Source organism: Spermophilus citellus (genome assembly GCF_964194105.1).
Source record: "Spermophilus citellus genome assembly, chromosome: 14".
Taxonomy (NCBI): Eukaryota; Metazoa; Chordata; class Mammalia; order Rodentia; family Sciuridae; genus Spermophilus; species Spermophilus citellus.
Genome location: NC_138194.1, coordinates 92,545,914 through 92,567,656, shown reverse-complemented (window position 1 = coordinate 92,567,656; position 21,743 = coordinate 92,545,914). Strand labels below are relative to the sequence as shown.

Sequence of the window (21,743 nt, the reverse complement as noted above, 5' to 3'; positions counted from 1 at the left end):
CTAGAACCTGGACATGGATGACCATGCTATAAGCCCTCTTGGGACAACCCTTATCTCCAGGCAAGCTGGATTTCTTAAAGCAGGTAGTCCCCATAATCTGTAACTGACCAGTAAACCTTCCCAACCTGCCTTCCATCTCTTGAAGCTAGAGATTCTTGAATCCATGGACTTTACAAGGATCAGAGGACAGACCATTTGGGGGAAGAAAGATAAGGAAGATAAAGAAGAGATGGATCTTTATTTTCACTCACCTCTAACTGAAAGTTGGCACCTCCATCACTTGTGAGTGTAAGCAACAAACCACATTATTAGCGACAGGTCAATCCATATCATGGCAGTTGGTACAGGGACCTTACACTCAGATTCATTTCAGATACATTAGCTGTTGGACTTCTGCTGTTCAGAGCAAGTTTTACGAATGGTTTAAGATGACAAATCCTAAATCTCAGAAAGCCTTCCCAAATCACATGCAATAGTACCCTGCAAGGAAGGTCATCATGAGCTGGAGAAGAGGAGCCTTGACCTGGCTATTAAATATGCGGAGGACTTGGATAAGTGGAAGGGAACTGGAGGCAGGGAAATGTGGAAGAAACGGAAGGCCTGCGGTCACCTGTGGGGAGGAGGGAGAGGCACTGAGGAGCAGGTGCATGGAGGAAGCTACAGTGGCTCCTGCCAAGTTTCATGTATAAAAATAAAAGATCAGAAGTGATTGCACAAAATGTCAACATCTATTAAGTCTGAGTGGTAGGCGTAGAGGTGGATGCTGGATCCCCATGCTGCTCACTGTGTTAGAAATGTCTTGTGGCAAGAGAGGAAGAGAAACATTTTAATGGGAGAAGGATGAGAGTAGGTGCAGAGCAGAGCAGCCTCGAGGTCAAGCAGCTCTTACACTCAGAACCCATGAGCCTCCTGTCCCAAAGAGGGGCAGTAGAGCACATTGGGTACTGTCCTTGGTCCTGAACCAAAACCACACCCTTGGGCTCTGCTGTTTCTGGTTCCTACTGAATCACCCCAGTGCTTGTAGATATCCTTGGTATTCTCTAATTGAATATTTTTTAAGTCCAATATCATCTAGTTATTGCAATTGTGTGTGTGTTGGCGGGGAGTGAGGGGGTGCTAACAGAAGTTGAATATTTTTCCATTTGGTAATAGTGTCAGTTATTTATCAATCCTTTCCATGTGCTGGTACTGGCTTGAACAGCTTTTATGTGTCACTTCATGTTGTTATAACTGTCCCCATTTTATAGATGAAGAAAGAGACACAGAGTAGTTGAAGACACAGAGCCCATAAATAACAGAGTTGCAGTTAAGCAGGTCACGTAGGTATATATCCCAGGAATTAACCAACCCCTCCATGGCACATGCAAATAAGGCCCTAACTCAGAGGGAGCTGTGAAGTCATTGTCACGATACCTTCTAGAGTTTTCCATCTGCAGAGGCAAGATTGTGGATTCCAAAGGAGACAATGTTAGTGAAAGTACCTCGTAAACTAGGAAGTCCTCTACAATGTTGGTGGCTTTCTCTATTCATCATTATTTGATAGTGCTTTAGTCAGCTTTGCATTATTGTGACCAAACTACCCAACAAGAACAATTTAGATGAAGAAAAGTTTATTTTAGATTATGGTTTCAGAGGTTTAGTCCATGGTCCATTGCTCCACAGGCAGAGCATCATGGTGGTAGGGCATGGCAGATGAGTGCCAACCACACTCGTGGTGTCCAGGAAACAGAGAGAGGGAGGAGACAGGGGGACAGACTATCAACCCCAAAGTCATGCCCCCAGCCACCTGACTTCCTCCTGCCATGCCCGCCTGCCTGCAGCTACCCCCCAGTCAGTCTTTCAAACCAGGATGGACTGGCTAGGTCACAGCTCTCACAGTCCAATCCTTTCACCTCTGAACATCCCCGCAGTAACACAGGAATTTGGGGGGAGCTCATTTCAAACTCCTGAGCTGTAGTGATGGTGACAGTGAGGATCATAAGCCTCATAAGATGCCGACAACATAAATTAAGTTTTATTTCTGTTACTGAGTGAGGTAGGCCAAGAATTTAAAAATCATCACGATAAGACGGGACAGAAGGAATTTGCATCCCCTGTTCTAACATGTCATGTGAATATGAGGTCATCTGAGAGCCTCCTGACTTCAGCTTCCTGAGCCAAAAAGTGGTTATGTCAATGCACAAGTACAGAGAAGGTGATCCATGGTAACGCAGCCTAGTGAACAAACACGGCACTCTGGCAGGGGTGATGACATTGTTTATTGATCACCTGCCGCCTCATGTCAGGCTCCATGTTAGGCACTTTATGTACATCATCTGCCAGCCTCTTCAGATCCCAGGGAGTTTCTATTATTATCTCTATTTTATGAATAAGAAAACCGAAAAAAGGGGGGGGAATGAATTACAGTAGATGGGGTAGAGAGAGAAGATGGGAGGGGAGGGGAGGGGAGGGGGGATAGTAGAGGATAGGAAAGGTAGCAGAATACAACAGTCACTAATATGGCATTATGTAAAAACGTGGTTGTGTAACCGATGTGATTCTGCAATTTGTATTTGGGGTAAAAATGGGAGTTCATAACCCACGTGAATCAAATGTATGAAAGATGATATGTCATGAGCTTTGTAATGTTTTGAACAACCAATAAAAAAAAAAAAAAGAAAACCGAGATTCAGGGAGTTCTTAATAACTGCACACTAAATCAGAATCCAAGTCAGCTCACCCCACATCAGGTGGCATTTGGGAGGCTGGACACAAGAGCTGGATAGGAGGTGGCCTCACTCGGAGGTTTCCTGTCTAGATGGGTACTTCCCGTGACAGCTCCCTCTCAGAACACAAGGAGAGAAAATCCCATGGGCTGGCACACAGTTGACCTAAATGCCAATTCCAAGCAGAAATTCGATCTGTTTTCCCTGGGACTTAGAGAGTCACTGCTGTGGCCTCTTCATCCTTCTTTCCTCCAGTCTCTGAACCTCAGGGAACATGCCCTGCGGGAGCCATTGCAGAAAGCCAAGTGGATGCAGGGAGCTGGGCTCCTCCTCCCTGCCTGCTGGTGAAGGGAGAGGAGGGGAGGGACGGGGAGGAAACTGTGCCAAAGGTCACCGTGTTCTGGGTCAGTGTGTTCCAGCTTTGAAGTCAGAGAGCTGCCAGGACCCAGGCAAGAAAAGTGCTCAGGCTGCTCCACCTGCCAGGCCTCCGACGAGCTCCAGCTGGGCCTCAGCCTCCAGGGCAGCCTCACGCTGCAAATAGGGCCACGTCCACAGACTCCCTCTATGAGCCCCAGCAGCACCCGCAGAAACTGGAACTGCAGAAGTGGTCAGAGGATGCAGCACGTAACAGCTTTACAGGTGCACCCAGGACCTTGCTCTCTCTGCCTTCAAAATGTGTCTCCCTCACCAAACCCCCATGTGGGGAGCAGACATTCCTACCTCCCCCCCCCCCAGCTCCTCTTCTGTTCACTCACTGTTCTTCCCGTGTTTATACTGCACCCACTATGAACTTGACCCCGGGCCAAGTAAAGGTGGTCTAGTTATGAAAACATCATCCCTAGAGGGAGGGAAGCACTAGACAATAAACTAAGAATTAACATAGAGACGAAAGTGGGGATGAGAACTATGAAGGAAAGGGCACAGGGTCCAGGAGAGAGAAGAGCCATCGGGTGACTTCCAAGCGGGAGGTCAGGGGAGGTATCCTCAGGCAGGAACATCAGGTTGAGGAGGGAAGGATGAGCAGGAATCTGCCACCTGAGGCCAGCATATGTGACGGTACCAGGGCAGGTGACAGTGGGGTACTGGAGGAGCTGAATGGATCCATGTGCATTGCAGATTCCGCTGGAGGGCCTTGGGGTTACACCTGAATTCTCTATGCCTCCGTTTCCTCAGGTAGAATCAGGAAAGGTGTGCTCATGAGCTTGACATCGCTGGGACAAATACCCAAGAAAATCAACTTTGGGGAGGCAACAGTTATTTTGGCTCCAGGTCTCCATCCAAGGTTGGTTGGCTCCATTGCCTTTGGTGAGGCAGAACATCATGGCAGAGTGTGTGGTGGAGGAAGCTGCTCACGTCATGGCAGCCAGGAATCAGAAGGAGGGGGAAGGTGCCAGGGACAAGAAGGACATAGTCCACAAGGGCATGCCCACAGGATCCTGTTATTGTTTGGGTGTGAGACAACATAAGTGTGCGACAATACAAGAAGGATCAAGGGAGAAATGGTTGGGTCATGAGACCCTTAACCCGATCAAGAGAATTAATCCCTTGATGGGATTAACTTGGTGGTAACTGAAGGCAAGCAGGTTATGGCTAGAGGAGGTGGGCATTGGGGTGTGGCTTTGGGATATATATTTTGTATCTGGCGAGTGGGGTCTCTCTCTGCTTCCTGATCATCATGTGGGCCACTTCCCTCCACCAGGCTCTTCCACCATGATGTTCTGCCTCACTCAAGCCCTGAGGAATGGAGCTGGCTGACTGTAGACTGAGACCTCTAAACTGTGAGTCCCCACATAAAACTCTTCCTCCTCTACAATTATTCTGATCAGGTCTTTTAGTCACAGCAGCGAAAAAGCTGACTAAAACAGATATCCTCCAAATGGGCCCCATCTCCTGCAGTTTTCACCAGCTCCCCAAAAAGCCATCCGATTATCAATCCATCCATGGACTTATGCTCTGATGAGGTCAGAGCCCTCGTGATCCAATTACTTCCCCAGAGCCTGCCTTTGACTATTGCTGCTTTGGAGACCCAGCCATCAACTCATGACCCTTTGGAGGACATTTCAGATCCAACCCATAAGGGAAGGACTCAGGGAGGAGGCTCAGAGCAGCATCTGAGCAGATTGGAAGATGAAGAACCCTAGGGCAAATGACTTCTGTTGAGAGGAATTTCAGCAGATGCCCAAGGTCTCAAAGCTGGAAGGAACAGAGCAGCAACTTGACCCCACAGCAACCTAACTGAAAGGGGCACATTTTTCTAATTTTCTTCTCTAGTCCTTCCTCCAGTTGTCCTAGGCAAAAGTCTGTCTACAAATAGGAGAAGTTGAGGGAATGAGGTGCAGAGTCGAAGGGATCTTAGAGCCCAAGTGCTTCCTTGTGCATGAGCACAGCCCTCAGGACCAGCAAGATGGGGTGAGGGCAAGTGCTCTTCGCACAGAGATCAGAGCGGATCATAACAAAAGTGGTGGGCCTCTTGAAGTTCAAAGATCCAACTATGGATAATATCAGCAGAGCATAAAAGCAGGGCCTCTTCTTCACCTGGAGCCCTGTCTACACAAACATGAAGCCACCCAGCAGGAATGATGCTTCTGACAAGATGTGCCTAGTGTGACCAAAGATTTCATCTTTCTACATCTGGTTTCACCTTCCTAGAGGAGTTTCCCTGTATTATCAGCAAAGAAAGTGGAGTTGATGTGCACAGAGTTGAGAAGCAGGGGGGCGGCTTGGAGAAGAGCCACACTGGCCTAGGTACTGGCTGGACCCAGACTCAAAGTCCAGCTCCATGACCAGTAGTTTAGTGACACTCAACAAGTAACATGGCCTTCTTGCATCTCATCTCCCGACCTTGCAAGATGAGGGGAATGGCTGTACCTTAGAAAAGCTACTAGAATTCAGCATAATTCAGGTAACATCCCTGCACATAGGAGGCACTGAATGAATGACCCCTGTTGTCTTTATTAATAATGTTCAGGTCACTGAGCTTCAGAGGGCCCTGTCACTCTTAGCACCCCAGCCTCTCCTTACGCCCTTTTGTTGCCCCAAGTCACATCTGGTAGAGGAGGCAGGTTTGTGCTGCTAGAGTAATAGGACGTGCTTGAGTGGGCTTCCAGATACAGATTCCAATTCCAACTCTAGACACTGAGTCACCTCGAGCTAGTGGCTTCTCTTCAGGTCCTAGGCATCTCATGGATACCTGGTATGACAGAAACTTTTGTCACCTATTCTTGTACCAAGGAGGTCCACATGTGCCTACTTCACAGGCTTCTGAGACCACAGAAGGGACTCCTGTGCCACTGAGTGAATGGTCTGGCACCAGGTAATGCTTAGAAATATTCTGCATCTTGGTCACCTACCTGAGCAATGGAGATGCTGGTGGTCTCTGCTGCTTTATGTAGTTCTCTGGAAAAACAATGTACATGTAAAGAGCTCAGCAGGGTGCCTGGCACATGGTCATGGCACAATGAGCCTAGGCATGAATCATCTGCCATTGGTGATCATCATGTTGCTGAGGGTAGCAGGGAATCCCCATGACTCTGTCTTCTCTCCACATCCTTGTGGGCATCTGACAGTGTCCAAGGGCATCTGTTTATCCAGTATCTATGTTCAGCGTTTGCTGATGTCACCTCAGCATCCTACCCACACCCAGAGAGTAGCTGAGCAAAGAATTAAATCTATTTTTGTTTTTGAAGAAGGAAAACAAACCCAAGTGGCAAAGCACAAACTTCCAAACAAAATAGGCCCCGGACAAGGCCAGAGCCCTGGCCCTTAGGAATTGGGATCAGTTTCTAGTAACCTCTCAGCAGAAAATGATCTGTGCATCTCTCCCCCTGCAGTCATGAGGCAAGGCCCCTCATCCCCTGGTCCAGCCCAGAGAGCCATGTGCTTCCCTACTTAAAGCTAGGAGATTATTTGCTTCCAGCACCACCAGGCCATCAGCCTTCATGGCTGTCCCCACTGTAACAAGGAGCCATATGCCATCAATTCTTTCAGAACATTATCCAGGCCATAAGACACCTGCGTGTGCACCTCTCAGATCAACCTCCTGTCCCCCTACAGACCCTCCCTGTTGAGCTCGCTCATTCACGTCACATACTCTTCTCCAACACTTGCTATGTGTCTTGCGGAGTGCTAGACACTGGGAGACAGACACAACCAATAAGATACAATCTATTTTCTGGTGTAAGCAAACCACAAAGAGAGCATTTCAATATACTGTATGAAATGCAGTGAGAAGGAAAAGAGAGAGCTCATGGACACGCAGGCCAATACAAGAGCAGACTGGGCTCCCTATGGGGGATCCAGAAAGTTGAGGAAACGGATGCCTGATTTCATCAAGAAGGGGAATGGCCACTTCTCACCCCTAACCTCCCCAGTCGTCACCTCACAGACGTGGGCTTCCCCAGCCCACCTGTACTCTCTGGCACCTCCCCTCTCTCATCCTCGCTGTCAGCCCACAGTTCTATAAACCAGCATGTCATTATTTAATTCTCAGATCTGACTAGAATCTTCCTGAAGGCAGAGCCGGTCTGCCATGTTCTCCACCATAGCCATAGCACCTAACACTACCCAGATTGGGGTAGACACACAGCCCATATGTACCACATTGGATAAATATCCTTTGACAACCCTGCCTTGTCAGAGTCCCATTATAGTACAGATAATCCTCAGACAAACATACACAAAGATACAATTAATAATTGAAGTTGGCCAATGTGAAAACCGGATCAACCATTCAGCTCATAGACGTTAGGCAGACGGGCATGTTCAATTCAGTTCAATAAAACTCAATCCAACAAATACCAGTTGTGCCTTCTGTGTGAAAGGAATATTTTATGAGCAAGAGAAGATTCAGAAATAAATCAGAAGAAACCCTTTGCTCAACATGATAACCTCCAGCAGAGTACACAAGTACACTAAAGAGCTACAGGAATAGAGGAGGTGGATATCAAAAGGGTAGAGCAGGAGAAAGTACCAGAAAACATCTGAAGAAAGCCCATCCATGTGGGTTCAGATGCAGGAGGTGGGGAGAAATTCTCTCCAGGATTTCACAAGCAGGCAAGAGGGAAGCTGGAGAATGGGTTGCTCTCTCTCCAGCACAGCCTGGTTTGACCATCCTTCATAAAGACAGTGCACAGAAGAGCAAGCCTTATCTCAATGCTCAGTAAGCCAGCCAGTTCCCCAGGAACTTCCCACACCCATAGCACTATAGTGTATCCTGGACCTGACCTCAATTGCCATGGAAGATATCGGCCCTTTTACTTCTTCCAACAAAGAATTGGCACATTTAAAACTGGAGACATTTCCAGGCAGCTATGCAGTAGACGTGTACGGCTTGTCCGTCCACTACTTCTTTCCTGGAGGAAATGCCCCCTTCTCCTGTCCAAATGGTTCTAATAAAACTTTGGCCAGGATAGGTAGCCATCCCATCCCTCCATCTCAGGGGTGGACACAAGGAGGTCCATCCTACAAACAACCCCTTGCACTGGTGACCAGTGTGGGCTGAGTGTCTTCCTCTAGTAGAGTCATGCAGGACCTTTTCCTGGATCGACAGCAGACACTGAGAACAGGAGCTCCTTCTCCAGATGAACCTGCTAAACCAGGAGGAAACAAGCTGAAAATATCCACGGCCATCTTCTCTGCCCCCAGAGCCTGGCAGGCAGCACCAGGTCAACACGCAGAGGAAGCCAACCTGAAGGGGGGAGAGCAGGCCGGCAATGTGCTTTAACAGACCATGTGTTTTAAAACCTGAGTGGCTCCAAGGATGGGGGGCCTGTCCATGGAGACCCAGAACCAGGAAGATGAGTTAATTTTCAGAAAGAGATGGCATAACCTCAAATCACAGAATCTTAGAGTTGGAAGGGATCGTAAAGGGATTTGATCCAACCACTTATTGGATGCTCAAATTATTCTCTTTTATGCTTTCCTTGTAAAGAGTCTCATTCTGTTGGTCATTTCATTCAGTCAACAAATGTTGGTGAAATAGCTGATCAATTTGGTGACTAAAGCATAAAGAACCCTTTTGTTAAGAAGATTTTCACTGATTGTCGGGTTTTGAAAGTAGGCTTCTATGAAGAAATGCACTGGTGCCACGTGATGGGGTAGGCTAAGTCCAATCAGGTGACCAAGGAAGGGCTCTTGAAGGAGGTCTTATTTATGTAGGAACCTGAATGATGGGAGGAAGTCATTGCACAACCTGCTGGACCCCAAGAGGAAGAGCAATCCAAGCAGAAGCCACCAAAAGGGGAGAGAGTATGGCAGGCTCATGGGACACCCAAGAAGCCAGGTGTGCACAGATGTGGGGAAGCATGAAGGAGAATGGCAGGGAGTGGGGGATGGTCACCAGTGAGCTTTGCACGCCTTGATGAGGATAGCAGAAAGGCACTGCTGAGATGGTGGGAAATGCCGTACAAAGAACACCTGTGAGAGGACCTTGCCCAGAATCCACAGGTACAATTTGTCTCGCCTTGAAAGTAGAGACTGAGATAAGTGGGTTGGAAAATACACAGGAGCTCCAGGCAGGGAGCCTTACAGAGCAATGGCCCAAGTGCTCTCCATGTGGTTGGAGGAGAGCGAATGGGTAAGTGTGGTGGGTGCGTGGAAATTCTTGGTAAAGTCTCAGTGGAACAGAAACCTGCTCCCCAACTTTGGTGAGACTCGAATGGCAGGTGAAGGGATAGACTCATCATTAAATGGGCAAGGGGGAGACATTGGAGGTTCCTGGAAAGGGAAGATGGCTCCACTCCCTGCCTCAGCAAAGCATAACTGTGTCCATGGAGAGGAACAGCAATGAAGGGGGAATCCGGCTCCACTCTTCCTGGGTAATCTTAGGCAATACTACCAAAGGGCGAGACGCAGGGAAAAACTAAGAGCACCCCATTCCCCACTAAGGGATGTCATAGAGCAGGAGATGGAAAATGACTCTATCTATGTAGATACAGTTTTGCTGGAACACAGACACGCCATCCATTTGCACACTACCATGGCAAGGCCAAGAAATTGCCAACAAAGTCTAAAGTAGTCAGCATCAAGTCCTTTATAGGGAAAGTTTTCTGGCCCCTGCTCAGAGTCTTAAATAAGAAAACTTGATGTAACAAGATGAGGCCTCTGGCTGAAGGAAAAAAAAAAAACAACTAAAAGCAACTTCTTGTTGCACATAACACAACTTAGAAGACAGGAATATCCAATGGGAAGGATGATTTTTCCTAGAGTTAGGGCAATTAGAATTATTTTCTCATGAGCACAGTCAGTGGTACTTTAATTGTGAGTCAGAGAACTGAAATGGAAGTGGAGAAATACAGATGAGAAAGAAAGACAGAAAGACAGCCATGGAGACGGATGAAGATAAGTGGACATGATGGGGGTCAGGCAGAGGACAAGGGAGGAGATCAAGAAAACACCATAAGATGAGAGGACATGAGACTGTAAAGAAAAAAAAAAGTGGTCTCACTCTGGATTTTGACAGTTTTTATGTCCTCAACACAAATAAAACATCTTTGGTAGAAATGTCAGAAAGCCATTTCTTCAGTCCATCCTTTCCTGAGATGGAAAGTCAGGATGTACTGAGCCAAGGGGTACCTATGTTGGCAGATCGAGGCAAGATCAATAAAGGTTTCCATGGCAAAGTCTGCAGAATCTTTAAGGGAAATAAAAACATGTTCCCCACTTGCTTTTACCAGAAATATCTGCAGCAGGTTTATGAGGCTTCTTGCCCTGTCTCTCTGAGCTTATAAAAATGCTTTTAGAAGATGTCTTGCTAATTGCAAATATCACAAATGAAAATAATGCGATTTTTAGTCCTGGCTACCTCCCCAGACCGATTTCATTATTTTAGAGATGGGCAGAGGGACCTCTTATCCTAGGAAAGAAGATTCAGACTTTAGGAAAAATACAACTTGGGGAATGCACCCTGTTCCCCAAGACTTCAGGGTGAATATTCTAAAAGGTAGCAGAATACAACAGTCACTAATATGGCATTATGTAAAAATGTGAATATGTAACAGATGTGATTCTGCAATCTGTATTTGGGGTGAAAATGGGAGTTCAAAACACAATTTGAGTCAAATGTATGAAAGATGATATATCATGAGCTATGTAATGCTTTAAATAATCAATAAAAAAAAAGAAAAAAATATTCTAAAAGGCCTGACAAAGCCGGAGGACAGGTTTGGGATGAAGGAAAGGAGAGAAAGATGGAGAGAGGGTTGTTCTGTGCCATTCACCATCTTTGCGATGGAGTGAATCATAAAGCCTGATTCAGAGGCAGGCAAAGTAACATCTGAGTTCTAAATCTGACACATGGGAGCTGGTTGAACATGAGCAAGCAGTTCCTTAAATTCCTTTGGCCTAAGTTCCATTTGCAGAACTACAAATAGCTTACTACACTTGGAGAAGGCAGCACTTGTGGGGGTATGGCAAGATGGTAGTGATAATTATGATGTAGGAGCTAAAGAGACAATGAATTTTTAATTTTTAGTTAAGGTCTCTTGAATTGCATGTGATAAAACCCAGCTCAAGCAGGCTTTACCATAAAAGGAATTTATGGGCTCAGATATCTAAAAACATTAGGTATTATCTTAGTCAATTTTCTATGACGTTAAGAAAATACCTGAGATATTCAACCTAATAAGGGAAAGGGGGTTTTATAATATTTATTTTTCAGTTGTACATGGACACAATAGCTTTATTTCATTTATTTATTTTTTTAATATTTATTTCTTAGTTGCAGTTGGGCACAATACCTTTTATTTTATGTATTTGTTCTTATGTGGTGCTGAGGATGGAACTCACACGTGCTAGGCGAGCGCGCTACTGCTGAGCCACAACCCCAACCCCATGGGAAAAGGTATATTTCGGCTGATAGTTTCAAAGCTTTCACCCCATGCTGTCTTGGTCCCATACTTGGGTCTGCGGTGGCACAGTACATCATGGAGGAAGCATGTCCTCACCTCAGGGCAGACAGGAAGCCGAAAAAGAGAGGGGAAAAGATCAGCATCCCGTCAAGGGCACTCCCCCAGACCTACCTTTCTTTTTTTTTTATTTTTTTTTATTGTTGGTCCTTCAAAACATTACATAGTTCTTAATATATCATATTTCACAGTTTGATTCAAGTGGGTTATGAGCTCCCATTTTTACCCCGTATACAGATTGCTGTATCACATCAGTTACACTTCCATTGATTTACATATTGCCATTCTAGTGTCTGATGTATTCTGCTGTCTATCCTATTCTCTACTATCCCCCTACCCCTCCCCTCCCCTTTTCTCTCTACCCCCTCTACTGTAAATCATTTCTTCCACTTGTATTATTCTTCTCTTACCCCTCCTTTCCACTTATATGTAATTTTGTATAACCCTGAGGAACACCTTCCATTTCCATGCGATTTCCCTTCTCACTCCCTTTCCCTCCCACCTCTCGTCCCTGTTTAATGTTAATCTTCTTCTCAAGCTCTTCGTCCCTACCCTGTCCTTGGTTACTCCCCTTATATCAAAGAAGTCATTTGGCATTTGTTTTTTAAGGATTGGCTAGCTTCACTTAGCATAATCTGCTCTAATGCCATCCATTTCCCTCCAAATTCTATGATTTTGTCATTTTTTAATGCAGAGTAATACTCCATTGTGTATAAATGCCACATTTTTTTATCCATTCATCTATTGAAGGGCATCTAGGTTGGTTCCACAATCTTGCTATCGTGAATTGTGCTGCTATGAACATCAATGTAGCAGTGTCCCTGTAGCATGCTCTTATTAGGTCTTCAGGGAATAGACCGAGAAGGGGAATAGCTGGGTCAAATGGTGGTTCCATTCCCAGCTTTCCAAGAAATCGCCATATTGCTTTCCAAATTGGCTGCACCAATTTGCAGTCCCACCAACAATGAACAAGTGTACCCTTTTCCCCGCATCCTCTCCAGCACTTGTTGTTGTTGGACTTCATAATGGCTGCCAATCTTACTGGAGTGAGATGGTATCTTAGGGTGGTTTTGATTTGCATTTCTCTGACTGCTAGCGTTGGTGAGCATTTTTTCATGTACTTATTGATTGATTGTATGTCCTCCTCTGAGAAGTGTCTGTTCAGGTCCTTGGCCCATTTGTTGATTGGGTTATTTGTTATCTTATTGTCTAATTTTTTGAGTTCTTTGTATACTCTGGATATTAGGGCTCTATCTGAAGTGTGTGGAGTAAAGATTTGTTCCCAGGATGTAGGCTCCCTGTTTATCTCTCTTATTGTTTCTTTTGCTGAGAAAAAACTTTTTAGTTTGAGTAAGTCCCATTTGTTGATTCTAGTTATTAACTCTTGCGCTATGGGTGTCCTATTGAGGAATTTGGAGCCCGAACCCACAGTATGTAGATCATAGCCAACTTTTTCTTCTATCAGATGCCGTGTCTCTGATTTAATATCAAGCTCCTTGATCCATTTTGAGTTAACTTTTGTGCATGGCGAGAGAAAGGGATTCAGTTTCATTTTGATGCAAATGGAGTTCCAGTTTTCCCAGCACCATTTGTTGAAGATGCTATCCTTCCTCCATTGCATGCTTTTAGCCCCTTTATCAAATATAAGATAGTTGTAGTTTTGTGGATTGGTTACTGTGTCCTCTATTCTGTACCATTGGTCAACCCGCCTGTTTTGGTACCAGTACCATGCTGTTTTTGTTACTATTGCTCTGTAGTATAGTTTGAAGTCTGGTATCACTATACCGCCTGATTCACACTTCCAGCTTAGCATTGTTTTTGCTATTCTGGGTCTTTTATTATTCCATATGAATTTCATGATTGTTTTATCTATTTCTACAAGAAATGCTGTTGGGATTTTGATTGGCATTGCATTGAACTTATAGAGAACTTTTGGTAATATCGCCATTTTGATGATGTTAGTTCTGCCTATCCATGAACAGGGTATATTTTTCCATCTTCTGAGGTCTTCTTCTATATCTCTCTTTAGGGTTCTGTAGTTTTCATTGTATAAGTCTTTCACCTCTTTTGTTAGGTTGATTCCCAAGTATTTTATTTTGGGGGGGGGATATTGTGAATGGAGTAGTTGTCCTCATTTCCGTTTCAGAGGATTTGTCGCTGATATACAGGAATGCATTTGATTTATGCATGTTGATTTTATATCCTGCCACTTTGCTGAATTCATTTATTAGCTCTAATAGTTTCTTTGTAGACCCTTTTGGGTCTGCTAGGTATAGAATCATGTCATCTGCAAATAGTGATAATTTAAGTTCTTCTTTTCCTATTTTTATGCCTTTAATTTCTTTCGTCTGTATAATTGCTCTGGCCAGTGTTTTGAGGACTATGTTGAACAGAAGTGGTGAGAGAGGGCATCCCTGTCTTGTACCAGATCTTAGAGGGAATGCCTTCAATTTTTCTACATTAAGAATGATGCTGGCCTGTGGCTTATCATAGATTGCTTTTACAATGTTGAGGTATGATCCTGTTATCCCTAATTTTTCTAGAGTTTTGAACATAAAGGGATGCTGTACTTTGTTGAATGCTTTTTCTGCATCTATCGAGATGATCATATGGTTCTTATTTTTAAGTCTATTGATGTGGTGAATAACATTTATTGATTTCCGTATATTGAACCAGCCTTGCATCCCAGGGATGAATCCTACTTGATCATGGTGTATAATTTTTTTGATATGTTTTTGAATCCTATTCGCCAGAATTTTATTGAGGATTTTTGCATCTAGGTTCATTAGAGATATTGGTCTGTAGTTTTCTTTCTTTGAAGTGTCTTTGTCTGGTTTAGGAATCAGGGTGATGTTGGCCTCATAGAATGTATTTGGAAGTTCCCCCTCTTTTTCTATTTCCTGAAATAGCTTGAAAAGTATTGGTGTTAGTTCCTCTTTAAAGGTTTTGTAAAACTCTGCTGTATACCCATCCGGTCCTGGGCTTTTCTTAGTTGGTAGTCTTTTGATGGTTTCTTCTATTTCCTCTATTGTTATTGGTCTGTTTAGGTTGTCTATATCCTCCTGACTCAATCTGGGCAGATCATATGACTTAAGAAATTTATCGATGCCTTCACTATCTTCTATTTTATTGGAGTATAAGGATTCAAAATAATTTCTGATTATCTTCTGTATTTCTGAAGTGTCTGTTGTGATATTGCCTTTTTCATCCCGTATGCTAGTAATTTGGGTTCTCTCTCTTCTTCTCTTCGTTAGCATGGCTAAGGGTCTGTCGATTTTATTTATTTTTTCAAAGAACCAACTTTTAGTTTTGTCAATTTTTTCAATTGTTTCTTTTGTTTTGATTTCATTGATTTCAGATCTGATTTTAATTATTTCTTGCCTTCTACTTCTTTTGCTGTTGTTTTGCTCTTCTTTTTCTAGGATTTTGAGATGAAGTATGAGATCATTTATTTGTTGGTTTTTTCTCTTTTTAAGGAATGAACTCCAAGCAATGAATTTTCCTCTTAGAACCGCTTTCAATGTGTCCCATAGATTCCGATATGTTGTGTCTGTGTTTTCATTTAACTCTAAGAAGTTTTTAATTTCCTCCTTGATGTCTTCTAAAACCCATTGATCATTCAGTAACCTATTGTTCATTCTCCAAGTGATGCATGATTTTTCCTTCCTTCTTTTATCGTTGATTTTCAGTTTCATTCCATTATGATCAGTTAAGATGCATGGTATTATCTCTACTCCTTTATATTGTCTAAGAGTTGCCCTGTGACATAATATATGATCTATTTTTGAGAAGGATCCATGTGCTGCTGAGAAAAAAGTGTAACTACTTGATGTTGGGTGGTATATTCTATATATGTCAATTAAGTCTAGGTTGTTAATTGTGTTATTGAGTTCTATAGTTTCCTTATTTAACTTTTGTTTGGAAGATCTGTCCAGTGGTGAGAGAGGTGTGTTGAAGTCTCCCATGATTATTGTATGGTGGTCTATTAGACTCTTGAACTTGAGAAGAGTTTGCTTGATGAACAAAACTGCACCATTGTTTGGGGCATATATATTTATGATTGTTATGTCTTGTTGGTGTATGGTTCCCTTGAGCAGTATGTAGTGTCCCTCTTTATCCCTTTTGATTAACTTTGGCTTGAAATCTATTTTATTAGATATGAGTATGGACACTCCTGCTTGTTTCCGCAGTCCATATGAGTGGTATGATTTTCCCCAACCTTTCACCTTCAGTCTATGTATATCTTTTCCTATCAAATGCGTCTCCTGTAGACAGCATATTGTTGGATCTTGTTTTGTGATCCATTCAACTAGCCTGTGTCTCTTAACTGGTGAGTTTAAGCCATTAACATTTAGGGTTATTATTGAGATATGGTTTGTTCTTCCAGCCATATTTGTTTATTAATGTTACTAAACCTGATTTGTTTTCCTCTTTGATTGCTTTCCCCCCTTTACTGTCCTACCTCCCACTGTTGGTTTTCAATGTTATTTTCCATTTCCTCTTCCTGTAATGTTTTGCCAAGGATTTTTTGAAGAGATGGTTTTCTAGCTGCGAATTCTTTTAACTTTTATTTATCGTGGAAGGTTTTAATTTCATCTTCCATCCTGAAGCTTAATTTCGCCGGATACACACTTCTTGGTTGGAACCCATTTTCTTTCAGGGTTTGAAATATGTTATTCCAGGATCTTCTAGCTTTCAGAGTCTGTGTTGAGAGATCAGCTGTTATCCTGATTGGTTTACCCCTAAATGTAATCTGCTTCCTTTCTCTTGTAGCTTTTAAAATTCTCTCCTTATTCTGTATGTTGGACATCTTCATTATAATCTTTCTAGGTGTGGATCTCTTATGATTTTGCACATTCGGCGTCCTGTAGGCTTCTAGGATTTGGGATTCTGTTTCATTCTTCAAGTCTGGGAAGTTTTCTCGTATTATTTCATTGAATAGATTTTTTATTCCTTTGGTTTGGAGCTCTGTACCTTCCTGTATCCCAATGACTCTTAAGTTTGGTCTTTTAATGTTATCCCATATTTCTTGGATGTTCTGCTCATGGTTTCTTAGCAGACTTGCTGAGCTGTCTATGTTCTCTTCAAGTGGAAATACTTTGTCTTCATTGTCTGATGTTCTATCTTCTAAGTGATCTACTCTGCTGGTAGTATTCTCAATTGAGTTTTTAAGTTGGTTTATTGCTTCCTGCATTTCTAGGATTTCTATTTGTTTGTTTTTTATTACCTCTATCTCCCTGTGTAATTGATCTTTTACTTCCTGGATTTGTTTATGTAGTTCCTTGTCAATGTGATCTTTCATTGTCTGATTTTGCTGTCTCATGTCTTCCTTGAGACTCCAGATCATCTGAAGCATGTATATCCTGAACTCTTTATCTGACATTCCATCTGTTGCAGCTATTACCTCTTCTAAAGTTGAGTTGACCTGCATTGCTTGTGGTCCTTTCTTTCCTTGTCTTTTCATACTGCTCGCGTTTCTTTCTGCTTGGTGTAACTGTTGTGTTTTTGAAATTTTCCCCCTATTTATTTATATTGCTCTTGTATAGTTGGGAAATCTCCCTTGCAGGGCGGGTAGTGGCTGTGCTCCTCCTCTAATTAGGGTGATCTGTCTACCACGCTGGTCGGTCGCAGGTCTGCCCACCCTGCGGGCGTGGGTGGTGGCTCTGCTCTGCCCCCACTCCAATTGTGGTGACGTAACTACCACGCCCTCGGGTTGTTGGTCCTGATCCGGATGTGGGCGGCGGCTCTGCTCGGCCCCTACTCCAATTGGTGTGACGTGTCTACCACGCTGGCAGGCCTCTAGGCCTGTTCCGCCGGTGGGTCGCAGGTCTGCCTAACTTGCGGGCTCGGGCGACAGTTCTGCTCAGCCCCCACTCCCAGTGGGGGTACCTGACTGCCTCTCCAACGGGTCGCTGGGTCTTTTCCGGACACGGGGGGTGGCTCTGCTCCACCCCCACTCCAACCAGTGTGACGTGACTGCCTTGGTGCTACTTGTCCACCACGCTGGCAGGCTACCGTGCCTGTCCTGCCAGTGGGTCGCAGGTCTGCCTACCTTGCAGGCTCAGACGGCGGCTCTGCACAGCCCCTACTCCAAACGGGGTGACTTGGCTACCGCGCCGTTGGGTCGCTGGTCCTGTTCTAGGCGTGGGCAGCTACTCTCTTCGGCCCCAGCTGCAGTTGGGGTGACGTGATACCACGCCGGCGGGTCACTTGGCCTGCTCTGGGCGCAGGCCACAGCTCCACTCTGCCCCCTTGGCCCCCACAGCACCCAGCAGGACCCAGACCGAGAAGCAGTCACCGCAGGTTCCCCAGCCCTGGGCTAAAGCAGCTTCGTGAGCCAGAATCTGGCCTCTCGGATCCCAGCCATGCTCCGCTAGGAGCAGGCTCCAAGGAGCGACCCCCGCGGGTTCCCCAACCCCGGGCCAAAACTGTTCTGGGAGTCAGGGCCCAGCCGCCCCGAGCTCAGCGCATGCTCTACTTGGAGCTGGCCTCAACACGCAGTCTCCGCAGGTTCCCCAGCCCTGGGCCAAAGCAGCCCGGGGAACCAGAATCCGGCCGCTCAGAGCCCGGCGCATGCCTTGCCAGGAGCGAGCCCCAAGGAGTATTCTCCACAGGTTCTCCAGCCCCGAGTCTGAGCGATCTGTCTGTGAGATGCAGGAAAATACCAGCCTGAAATCACCTGTTCCATAGCTGAATGAGCTGAGATCAGTAGAAAACAGGGATGATTACATCAGCTCTCCAAGATGGCGGCTGCTGTCCTCCTCCGTGGTCTGACCGGTGTCGAGAATCAAACTGGACCGCTTCTCTCCTCTGTCTCAAAGCCGGAACTCAGCACTAAGCACGGCCATTGCACCACTGGCAGGAGCCCCCAGAATCCGCATCGCTGCACTCCCGCTCTGGCACCTCGCCACTTCCCAGCGCGCGCCGCAGACTCCAGCTGTGGGGCGGTCCCAGATCAGGCAATGCGACCCTCCGTGCGGAGAAATCGCCCGCGACCGAGCCCCCGCAGCCGAACCTCGCGCGATGGAAATCCCTCTACTAGATTCTGGAGCACCTCAATTTCACTGGAAATTCCCAACAAGATAGCCTTCAGCTGTTTCACCTCGTCTTTCTCCCGCACAGTGACGCGGCGCACTGGGGTGATGCACTCCCTTCGCCGCCATCTTCCCCTCTCTCCAGACCTACCTTTCTTGACTTGGCTGCATCTCCTGAAGGTTACACCACCTTCCAACAGCCTCACGAGTTAGTGACCAAGCCTTCAGCCTATGACTCTTTCAAGAACTGAACTACAGTAGGCATAACTTCAGGTCTAAACAGTTTCAGACACAGCTGCTTACAGGAGCCCAGATGAATGCTACTCCTTCCCATCCCTCAAATCTAATTTCTCTAGTTTTACTTTCACGGAGGCAGACTCTTCCCCAAAGGAGTCAAAGTTGCCTTCCATTGTCCTTGGAAGAGGATTAAGAGGACAATTGGCCAGCTTCACATTGCTTTTACTTTTTCCTTGAAGTTACTGGTAGTAGAAAGTCAATAAGCATTTATTCCCTACCTCCTTACTGATGCCAAGTGAAGGAAAACTTCTTTTCTCCTGAAGTTCTAACCCAAGTCTCAAGAGTAAATCTCAGTGGACCAACTTGAATCCCGTGACATCCTTGTAGTTAATCACTGTCACCAGCAGATAGAAGACTCTGGTTAGCCTGGACACAGATTCTTCTGCCCTTGATCTTGCTCAACTGGATGAGTCAGAAATGGACTCCAAGGAGATCAGAAGGATGGGTGTCTGCTGGATAATCAAAATCAACACATGCCAACTTCATGTTCAAGGAGTGAGTGGCAGGGCTAAATAGAATGGGTTTTCAGAAGAAAGCATCCAGTTGCCCTTGCGTTCAACATTACATCTCTAAACCAATGTATTGCAAAGGAAGACAGGAAGTCTTCTTCCCTCTAGTGTGGATGTTTTAAGAAGACCAACTGCTTTTCTTTCAACCACAGTTACTGATAGTGACAAAGCTGTAGGATTACTGAAGCTACTCATCATGCCCGGCTTTACTTCCTAAACACCTCTATCCTCAAGGGTTTACACTTTGTTTGAGGACATAGCTTCTGTGACTTACATAGAGGATAAATAGGAATGAAATGAGATTAAAGTCCAAAGCCTTAGCCTAAAGAGATGTCTGAAGTACAAGGACCATTTGCCACACCCTACATGTCTATAGGTATTGAGTCTGACTTAATTAGCAGCAATGGTTCAGCAATGAAATGTTCACATGAGTACTTCTTCAGGTAACCATTGTGAAAACCAGGTAAAATATTTTTCCAAACTGTTTAAAGGCAATGAAAGGCATCCAAGAGCAGACCAAAGTTAGAGGGGAATTTAATCTTGAGAAACCAATAAAAAAGAAGATTTGGGACTGTGCAGCTTTCTAACTTCAGGATGATTTGCAATCCCCATGACGACTTTTTACAACTGCCCTTAGTGGCCCGCCAGGTCACAGATCAGAATGTAGAACTAGAAGAACAGATGGACATTGAAAAGCAAATTTCTGGCAATGAAAGAACCACAGAAGTGGTGAGATACCAACACTGAGCATCAACTCTGTCCAATTATCTGACTGACAGCTAAATTATGCATGCCTAGGAGAGAACCAAAGGGGCCAGGGGAAAGCATAAGACAGAACTAGTTTTCTCTGCTTTAGCTGAGCACCTTCCCCATATTTGCACAGCATTAGTGGCAGAAGACTGAAATCTCCTAGAATAGAGCCTGGGTTGGTAGACACTAAAAATTAGTGGGGTGGGTTGGGGGGAACTATAGGGGAAAAAAATTGAAAAGATGTACTCAGAATTGCCCACATCTTTATCAAATGACCAAGTTACACAGGCACCTGGAAGACTCTCAGGGAGCCGGACTAACAACGCAGGAGTGGGAACCTGGAGATGAGAGCAAAGGCTTCAGGTACTACATACCACAAGGCAGGCACAGCTCAAGTGTGCACTTAGCTACATGAACTCTTTGCTATAATAAAAGTCCAGTAGCCTTCAAAAGAACACAAAGTAATCTTGAGTGGCTATAATGTATTATATGCCCAGAAGTAGCATAGAGTTTACTGATATATACTTGTCCTAATTTTTAGAAGAAGAAAGCATCCAGTTGCCCTAGAACACAAAAATCCAGGAATTTGCAACTTGCTTCGTGGGTGCACTTCTGTATCCCCAGCACCTAGAGCAGTGAACAGTGTGCCACAGGCATCCCATAAACACTGGCTGGGAACAGATCTGCATGACTACATGAATGAATGAAATGCCTGCCCAGCGCCTGGGATCGGCTGGCGCTCCATGAATGCAGCCTCTCTGCACAGCTTTGCTTTCCTCCACCGTTCAAGGAAGTGCATCTTCCAGCTACTGGGAGGCCAGGTTCACAGCCCAGGGCCGTTCTCACCCTGCTCAAAATAATCTGGCTATTTGGCTGAATGAGACAGGAAATGACCAACAGTCACCGCTAATGACACAGTTATTGGCTGAGGAGAGGAAAGAACAGCTTCTCTGCAGAGTTCAGCATGAGGAAGCCACAGGAATGTGAGGAAGAAACATTTTTTTACTGATTTTTTTTAAATGAAATGATACAGCTTGTCCTCCAGTTATTCTTTAATAAGTCTGACACTCAAGGAATGGTTAGTCAGAATGTGTTCTGCCTCCACACCCACTTCTAGGGAAAGTGGTAAGTCATACTCAACAATCAGAGAATTAGAATTCCTCATTTTGGGGGGAGGAGGTGGAATAACAGCTCCCTTCAGGGACCTGGTGAACATCACTGATCCTCTGCCCAGAAAAGCGCATTTAGACATCACTTTTTGCGTAAGCTTTCAAGGGGCTGAATGACCCCACTGGCCAGATCTGTGGGCTGTGTGGTCTGAGGCACAGGGCTCCATCTTCCAGATGAAACCCCAGGTCCAGAGAGGAAGCCCATCCAGCCCAAGGTTATAAGGAAAATCTGTAATGGACTCCGCCTCTCACATCAGTGACTCTCATTGTCTCATAATTATTTGAATTCTTGTAATCAGACAAACATTTGCAACCTTCTCTGGTGACTCACGTGTGTGACCCGAGTAGTTAATATTCAGTTTAGAGCAGTAAGTAA

At 45.0% G+C, this 21,743-nt stretch overlaps 1 long non-coding RNA gene across 1 annotated transcript in view; it reads right to left on the bottom strand.

Moving 5' to 3' along the window:
• The window catches only part of LOC308633278, a 399,929-nt gene that overhangs the window by 118,796 nt on the left and 259,390 nt on the right, over nucleotides 1-21,743 (bottom strand). The window lies entirely within an intron of this gene.